A 9,835-nucleotide genomic window follows, 5' to 3' on the forward strand; every position below is an offset into this window, starting at 1 on the left:
GGCCCTTCGATACTTGTGGATGTCCAGTCAGGTCCAGTCAAGTCCACCAGTAGACACAGCCTAAGGAGAATTAAAGCAAGCAGGGTGCACCTGAGAACAGTTTGGGGTCTCACAGTCCGAATACTGAAGTGAATGTCACTTTTGATGTTTAATACATTTCTGAACACGGGATTTCACAGAGTCATCGTGGGTTATTGAGTGTAGACTGATGGGCAAAAAGAGGCAAATGTGTCCATTTAAAACAACACAACACAGATAGATAGATAGATAGATAGATAGATAGATAGATAGATAGATAGATAGATAGATAGATAGATAGATAGAGTGAATGGCACTATATAATAGATAGACAGATAGATAGATAGATACTTTATTAATCCCAAGGGGAAATTCACAATGCAGTGTGCAGAAGGTGAAGCCGTCTGACAATATAATTACACACACACACACATGCTAGTTCTCCCCCACGACTCCACACACATAGCAGTGAAACAGGACAAACTTAAAAAATCAATAAACAACAAAATATCATAATTTGTATTGAGACAAATTTACATTGAAAGTTTTCAATAATTGAGGGCCTCTTGATATAAACTATTTTGGGTTTTTTGGAGTAAAGCCAGACAACACACAAAAGAAAGGCAGCTAATGGACTGTCAGGAACAAGACACCAAGATTGAACAGTTCAGCCTGTAAATTCTAAGGGTCACATCTGGAGACACTCATCATCATCTGTGCAGTACCAATTCAATGGTGAAGTATGGCGGTGGCAGAATCACACTATGCGCTGGTTTCAGCAGCTGGGACTGGGAGACTAGAAAGCTAAATGAAGAAAAGACACAAATGAAAACTCAGGAGCTCAGACTGAGCAACAGGTTCCTCTTTAAACAGGACAATGACCCTCAGCACAAAGCACCGACAACACAGAAGTGGCTTATGGACGACTCTGAGAAAGTTTTCGAGTGGCCCAACCTGAGCCCAGACTTAAACCCACTTGAGAGACCTGAAAATAGCTGGCCACCGATGATCTCCATCCAGCACCTGACCGGGACTGAGAGGATCTGCAGAGGAGTTGGGCAGAAAATCATCAAATCCACACTCACAAAGCCGAAGAGAGTCTAGGCCGTCATCACTGCAAGAGGCTTTGGGACGGAGGGAACGTGTCAATGGGATATTTCAGGTTTTTATATCTCTATATATTAGGGGGCTTCACCCCCTGCTCACTTTGCTCGCCAGCTCCTCCAGCTGGCACTACGCCCCAGCCTCTTTGTGTCTCTGCCGCTTGTGTTTGTGGATTTCACTTCACCAAACAATAAATCTTTTAATTCTCGCGGAAACGCCTCCTCATTGGGAAGAAACCATATCTCTGATTGCAACACGAATTAGACGATCTGCGACCTAAAGTTTAAATCTGAACAATATTTTCGATCTCTTTTCGCTGTTCCATTGTTTCACCGAGTAATAATTTCCGTTTGTTTGCGCTAATGTGATCTTTACTATCCGTGTTTTGAGCCTTTTGAATTTTAGTACTTTCATAACCTCTGACCTGCTCTCATGTGTATCCTCTTTACGACGTTCTACTTTGTCTTCTACTCTTTGTCTTTTATTTCCGCCCCTGCTTGGACCTGCTAGGTTTTCAATTCCACTTGGCCCGGGCTGATTATTACTTTCCTTATTTTCTGAGTTTGCACTTAGCTTATTATTGTTCTTTTTGAAATTCTTTTCTCTCCAACACTTTCGAACCTCTTTTCGACGCCCTGTTCTTTCATCTTCGCTTAGTCCTTGACGTGTCATCTAAAACATATAAAATTATTGTCCAGAAAAGGACCACAACGAAGGAAACGGATAGATTGTATGTCTCAAAATATATACTGTCCTGAAAAGCTTCTTTAAAGGATGAAACGGAGGACTTTTCATAAATGAATTTAAATGTGGAAAGCGTAAAACTTTATAAGACCTGAGAGCACACGAACTGTGTCTGACAAAAACATTCACACGAATGAGAGCTGAGTGGACCGCGGGCGTGGTTTGAAATTCCAAAACGTCTCCTCTCGTGGGACTTGAAATTATCTCCGAGAAAGTCTCATCTGGGCAGCACGGTGGTGCAGTGGTAGCGCTGCTGCCTCGCAGTTAGGAGACCCGCGTTCACTTCCCGGGTACCTGCGTGGAGTTTGCATGTTCTCCCCGTGTCTGTGTGGGTTTCCTCCATGGTGGGTTGGCGCCCTGCCCGGGATTGGTTCCTGCCTTGTTCCCTGTGTTGGCTTGGATTGGCTCCAGCAGACCCCCATGACCCTGTGTTTGGATTCTGCGGGTTGGAAAATGGATGGAAGTCTCGTCCCAGGATTTCCTTTTATAATAGAATGTTATAAAATCCAAACGTCTGTCTTCTCCTTTTCACGACAGAACATACTTAACAGATTTAGAACGGATTTTTTTTTTCCATAATTTGCTTGAACATTCCGGTTGGTTTTGCGACTTCTCTCATTGCACTGCTTGCTGGTACCGATTTATTCGCGTTGAGCTAAGACCGAGGCTGCGAACCGAGGGGCGGGGGAAGCGTGACGTCAGGAGTAGGGCGTGGTGTGCGCCCCGCCCTCCTCCCGCACGCGCGAGCCTCCATTCGAGTCGCTCTACCTCTCGCGACATTTTGGAGTGTAACTTACTGATTTTTAAAGTTTGTCCTGTTTCACACTACTATGCGGGAGGAGCTACTTTTGAATAAACTTCCAAAAAAAATAAAAAATTGTGTTTTCACTTTGTCATTCTGGGGTATTGAATGTGTCTGGCGAGAGAAAAACAAATTAAAAGACTTTAGCATAAGGCTGCATCTTAAGAAAAAGTGGAAAAGTGTCTAAGATCTTTCTGAAGGCGCTGCGCGTAGGAACAGCCAGCAAAACTGAAGATGTCCATCGTATGGTTTATAGGCGTATGTAATTTGGAATTTAAAGTACACAGAGTGGATTTACTGACTTTAGGTTTTATACACGAAATTCCCTTAAGAGCTGCGTTTTATTCCATTCCATTCCAGTATCTGTATATCCGGCCATTTTCCAATCCAAGTAATCAGAGCCAATCCTCATAGACTGGAGTGCAAAGCAGGAGCAAATCCAGTTAATAAAAGTAATAAAACATTCTAGTTTAAGCATTCCTAATATGTCCAAGTTATTTACTTAAATTATACAACTGATAGATAGATACTTTATTAATTCCCATACTCCAGCAGCAGCATACTGATAATAACAACATTAAATTAAAGAGTGCTAACAATGCAGGTATACAGACAGACAATAACTTTGAATAATGTTAACGTTTACCCCCCCGGGTGTAGTTGAAGAGTCACATAGTGTGATGGAGGAACGATCTCCTCAGTCTGTCAGTGGAGCAGGACAGTGACAGCAGTCTGTCACTGAAGCTGCTCCTCTGTCTGGAGATGATCCTGTTCAGTGGCTCCAGTGGATTCTCCCTGATTGACAGGAGTCTGCTCAGCGCCCGTCGCTCTGCCACAGATGTCAAACTGTCCAGCTCCATGCCTACAATAGAGCCTGCCTTCCTCACCAGTTTGTCCAGGCGTGAGGCGTCTTTCTTCTTAATGCTGCCTCCCCAGCACACCACCGCGTAGAAGAGGGCGCTCGCCTCAACTGTCTGATAGAACATCTGCAGCATCTTATTGCAGATGTTGAAGGACGCCAGCCTTCTAAGGAAGTATAGTCGGCTTTGTCCTCTCTTACACAGAGCATCAGTATTGGCAGTCCAGTCTAATTTATCATCCAGCTGCACTCCCAGGTATTTATAGGACTGCACCATCTGCACACAGTCACCTCTGATGATCACGGGGTCCATGAGGGGTCTAGGCCTCCTAAAATCCACCACCAGCTCCTTGGTTTTGCTGGTGTTCAGGTGTAGGTGGTTTGAGTCGCACCATTTAACAAAGTCCTTGATGAGGTTCCTATACTCCTCCTCCTGCCCACTCCTGATGCAGCCCACGATAGCCGTGTCGTCTGTGAACTTTTGTACATGGCAGGACTCCGAGTTGTATTGGAAGTCCGATGGCTGAACAGGACCGGAGAAAGTTCAGTCCCCTGTGGCGCTCCTGTGTTGCTGACCACAATGTCAGACCTGCAGTTCCCAAGACGCACATACTGAGGTCTGTCTGTAAGATAGTCCACGATCCATGCCACCAGGTATGAATCTACTCCCATCTCTGTCAGCTTGTCCCTAAGGAGCAGAGGTTGGATGGTGTTGAAGGTGCTAGAGAAGTCCAGAAACATAATTCTTACAGCACCACTGCCTCTGTCCAAGTGGGGGAGAATCGGTGTAGCATGTAGATGACGGCATCCTCCGCTCCCACCTTCTCCTGGTATGCGAACTGCAGAGGGTCGAGGGCGTGTTGGACCTGTGGCCTAAGGTGGTGAAGCAGCAGCCACTCCATGGTCTTCATCACATGTGATGTCAGAGCGACAGGCCGGAAGTCATTCAGCTCACTAGGACGTGATACCTTTGGGACTGGGGTGATACAAGATGTTTTCCAAAGCCTCGGGACTCTCCCCTGTTCCAGGCTCAGGTTGAAGATGCGCTGTAGAGGACTCCCCAGCTCCGATGCACAGACCTTCAGCAGTCGTGGCGATACTCCATCTGGACCCGCTGCTTTGCTGGCACAAAGTCTCCTCAGCTCTCTGCTGACTTGCGCTGTTGTAATTATGGGTGGGGTTGTCTTTCCTATGCTGGTATCAGCAGAAGGATGTGTGGAGGGTGCAGTACTCCGAGGTGAGAGTGAGAGTGGGTTAGGGTGGTCAAACCTGTTAAAGAAGTTGTTCATTTGGTTTGCTGTCTTCATGTCTCTCTCGATGGTGGCACCCCGCTTCGACCTGCAGCCAGTGATGATCTTCATCCCATCCCACACTTCCTTCATGCTGTTATTCTGCAACTTCTGCTCCAGCTTTCTCCTGTACTGCTCCTTCGCTGCCCTGAGCTGGACTCGGAGTTCCTTCTGCACGCGCTTGAGCTCATGCTGATCACCGTCTTTAAAAGCCCTTTTCTTCTGGTTCAAAAGGCCCTTGATGTCACTTGTAATCCATGGCTTGTTGTTAGCATAGTAGCGTAATGTTCTTACTGGAACTACAATGTCCATACAGAAGTTGATGTAGTCAGTAGTACAGTCAACAACCTCCTCAATGTTCTCACTATGTGATCCCTGCAGGATATCCCAGTCTGTAGTTCCAGTCTCTCAGAGCCTGCTCTGCCTCAGGGGACCACCCCCTGAATGAGCGTGTGGTTGTAGGTAGGACCCTCACTCTTGGTGTGTAGTGAGGCTGAAGCAGAACCAGGTTATGATCCGCTTTCCCAAGCGCAGGCGCTGTATGCCGTCTTTAACGTTTGCATACAGTAAATCAATAGTCTTATTTAGTGTTACAGTCCACATACTGGGAGAAGGCTGGTAATGTTTTGTCCAGCAACTTATATGCAACTTCAGACAATTCTCTTCCAAAAATATACAGAAGTGAGCAAAAGCATACAGGATTACAGTTGTGAGTACGCAACTCACGGGTCTCTTTTAGGTAAATCGTGTATTTATGAGTGCACTGTGCCATTCTTCTGAGTCAATAAAGTGCATAAAGCTATTGAGTTAATATTATAATAATCATAACCTGCATCCTGTTCCATATGAACAACCGTAAAGCTTTTTTTGCTCACCCCTGTATAAATATGCTAAGTAAATGCCAAAGGTATTTTTCTTCGTGTTTCTGCTTGTTGTTTTAAAAAAAAATTTTAAAAAATGTTTGCTTTTATCTAAAATGCCAATACATTTATTCATGCTTTAGTATTAAACAGTGCCTGACGGGTTACGTACTGCATGTTCGCTAAGCCTTTACACGCAGGCGCATACTTTCTGATAGATAGACAAATAAATAAATACACACACATATTATATAAAAATCTAAAACGCAGCACAATTTGTAAAGTTGACATTTCACAGAATGAATCGCACACAAAGGAGTATTAGACATTTTGAAGGAGGGAAAGAAAGTGTTGTATTTGCATTCTTCGGAAGCAGTTGATTTGTTCACTAAAATCCTGGACTGTCCTCGAGTCCATCTGCAAGGCGAGCCAAGAGACCAAGTTTAGACCGCAATCCAAACTTTCAGCTGTCACTACAGCCTTATTCAAGGGACCGGGAACAATGGCCGTTAGCCGGCACCCTCACGCAGCCCGTGCAGTAGGCGCGACTTGTTGAGCCGCTCGTGTTAGCCCGATAGTGCCAGCTCGTTTTGTTCAAATCACCGACTCCAGTTTAATTGTGCCTTCCATCGCGGCTCAGCCTGCCTCGTTCGTTAACTCGGGGGGTGTGTGGCTGAAAAGCAGTTCAAGAACTGCGCATTGATAACTGCGGATGGCTCCCTGCTGCAAGGTCAATATCGCCCTGCGGAAGCAAATGTGCAAAGCTGTTCGTTTTGAAGATCTGCGGTGGACTGGCGCCCTGCCCGGGGTTTGTTTCCTGCCTTGCGCCCCGTGTCTGCGTGGGTTTCCTCCCACAGTCCAAAGACATGCATGCTGGGTGAATTAGCGAGTCTAAATTATAGACCCATCTCTAACCTGCCTTTCTTAAGTAAAATTCTAGAGAAGGCAGTCATTATGCAGTTAAATGAGCACCTCAATAAACATGCTATTCTTGATAAATTTCAGTCAGGTTTTAGAACAAATCACAGCACAGAAACTGCACTCGTTAAAGTAGTAAATGACTTGCGGGTAAATGCAGACAGAGGCCATTTATCTGTTCTCATCCTCTTAGATTTGAGTGCCGCATTTGACACTATTGATCATAATATTCTTAAGAATCGCCTTAGTCAGTGGGTGGGCCTCTCTGGCAGTGTCTTAAACTGGTTTGAATCCTACCTGGCAGGGAGAAAATTCTTTGTTAGTTGTGGTAATTATAACTCAAAGACACATGATATTCTATATGGTGTTCCACAAGGCTCTATCCTGGGTCCGCTGCTCTTCTCAATCTACATGCTTCCATTAGGTCAGATTATCTCGGGACATAACGTGAGCTACCACAGCTATGCTGATGACACACAGCTGTATGTATCAATAGCACCTGATGACCCTAAATCTCTTGATTCGCTAACACAATGTCTAACCTGTATCTCAGAATGGATGAATAGTAACTTTCTCAAATTAAATAAAGAAAAAACCGAAATCTTAGTGATTGGCAATAATGGATACAGTGAGGCTATTAGAAATAAACTGGATGCATTAGGATTAAAAGTCAAATCGGAGGTAAAAAGCTTAGGGGTAACCGTTGATTGTAATCTGAATTTTAAATCGCATATTAATAAAATCACTAGGACAGCATTTTTTCACCTAAGGAACATAGCAAAAGTTAGACCTCTTATATCATCGAAAGATGCAGAGAAATTAGTTCATGCGTTTGTCTTTAGTCGACTAGATTACTGTAACGCACTCCTCTCAGGACTACCCAAAAAAGACATCAATCGTTTGCAGTTAGTGCAGAATGCAGCTGCTAGAATCCTTACCAGGAAAAGAAAATCCGAACACATTTCTCCAGTTTTGATGTCACTACACTGGTTACCTGTGTCATTCAGAATTGACTTTAAAATTCTGCTTATGGTTTATAAAGCTTTAAATAATCTCGCCCCGTCTTATATATCGGAATGTCTGACACCTTATATTCCAAATCGCAACCTCAGATCCTCAACTGAGTGTCTCCTTAGAATTCCAAGAGCAAAACTTAAAAGAAGAGGTGAGGCGGGGGGCCTTCTGCTGTTATGCACCTAAAATCTGGAATAGCCTGCCAGTAGGAATTCGCCAGGCTAATACAGTCGAGCACTTTAAAAAACTACTGAAAACACATTACTTTAACATGGCCTTCTCATAACTTCACTGTAATTTAATCCTGACACTCTGTATATCCAATTCATTATAATAACTATTCATTCAAAATTTGTACTAACCCCTACTCTCTCTTCTGTTTCCTTTTCCGGTGTCCTATTGGTGGTGGCTTGTGCCACCACCATCTACCCAAAGCACCATGATGTTCCAACAATGATGGATGGATTAAAAGCCAGAAGTCTGTATGACCATCAGCATCAAGTGACTCCGTGAGAACCCTAACTACAAAGAGGACTATTTCATTTATGTTAGGTAGAATGCCCAAAGGGGACTGGGCGGTCTCGTGGCCTGGAACCCCTACAGATTTTATTTTTTTCTCCAGCCTTCTGGAGTTTTTTTTTGTTTTTTCTGTCCACCCTGGCCATCGGACCTTACTCCTTTTTATGTTAACTAAGGTTGTCTTATTTTAATTTCTTATTTGTCTTTTATTCTTCTTTTCTTCATTATGTAAAGCACTTTGAGCTACTTTTTGTATGAAAACGTGCTATATAAATAAATGTTGTTGTTGTTGTTGTTGTAAATTGTCCCTAGTGTGTGGGAGTGTGTGTGTGTGCCCTGCGGTGGGTTGGCACCCTGCCCGGGATTAGTTCCTGCCTTGTGCCCTGTGTTGGCTGGGATTGGCTCCAGCAGATCCCCGTGACCCTGTGTTCGGATTCAGCGGGTTGGAAAATGGATGGATGGATGGATGGAAGTTCATATGCAAAGAGCTCTTCCTTGAATGAAGTGGTGCTTTGTCGTAGAGAACCTATTTCTCTAAGATTATAAATAACAATGCTAGTAATCCCAGAGTCTGCCCGGGGTTTGTATCCTGCCTTGTTCCCTGTGTTGGCTGAGATTGGCCCCAGCAGAACCCCCGTGACCCTGTAGTTAGGATATAGCGGGTTGGATAAATGGATTGATGGTTGAATAAATTTGAAGATTGTGCGCCAGAACAGCCATTGTGCGTGCAACTGTGCGTGTTTAACGGTCCAGAGCAGCCTGTATAACCGCGGAGTGCGCAAGCTCCATGTGCGGTGCTCCAAAGTTCTTTTTTATTTTAGAAGCCGCGTTAATTTTCCTAATGTGTAAACATCAAGTAGCATTTATACTCCCATATTTAGTTGAGCTAAGCCATCATTTTAATTAATGCTGATTTGTAAACAGCGTCCTCTTTCTCCGGCTCCTGCCTCGAATCGTCAATAGCGCAGATGCTGCTTTAAACTGGCGTCCTATTAGCAACAAATTCAGCGAGGGAAATTAATGAAGGAGCTTGCAGCATGCAGGGGGCTATTAAAGAGGGAGCCTGCAATATAGCCATGGTAACTTGCTGCAAGCAGGGCAGTAATTAACTTTTTTTTGGTAACGAGATCGTTAGAAGTAAATATGTCAGGGTTGGAGTCGCATTCATAGAGGTCTTCAGCCAACGATGACGTTTAGGTCCGCATGGTGCAAATCTAAGAATTCATTTACTGTCGTGGCTGAAGGAGGTGACCCACTTTTAAAGTTGTACGTAGTGTTTGGCGAGTGCGTGCCTGGCCCGTGCTCATCACAGTACAGTACAATGAGCCTGCATGGCCGACTAAAGAAAACCAATTTTCAAGTAGCCAGGTGGCTTTTATTGCTTGCATTGCGCTTCTGCAGCTTCAGTTTGAGACGTGGCGCCTTTAGGCGTGTTGTATTTAGAAATGTCCTAATAATAATAATAATAATAATAATAATAATAATACACTTTATTTATATAGCGCCTTTCCCATGCTCAAGGCACTTCACGGAGTTTTAGACAGAACAGCAGGGTGTACAGTATATAGCATTGTACAAATGAGATAAATAAATAAAGAAGATTAAGACAGTAAATTCTGAGAATAAGCCTAACAGACAACATAATTGATGGCCTCGCACACACACACACATACAGGTCACACGAGCATATTGACATAACGGTAAAGTG

The sequence above is a fragment of the Erpetoichthys calabaricus genome, chromosome 7 (assembly GCF_900747795.2).
Source record: "Erpetoichthys calabaricus chromosome 7, fErpCal1.3, whole genome shotgun sequence".
Taxonomy (NCBI): domain Eukaryota; kingdom Metazoa; phylum Chordata; class Cladistia; order Polypteriformes; family Polypteridae; genus Erpetoichthys; species Erpetoichthys calabaricus.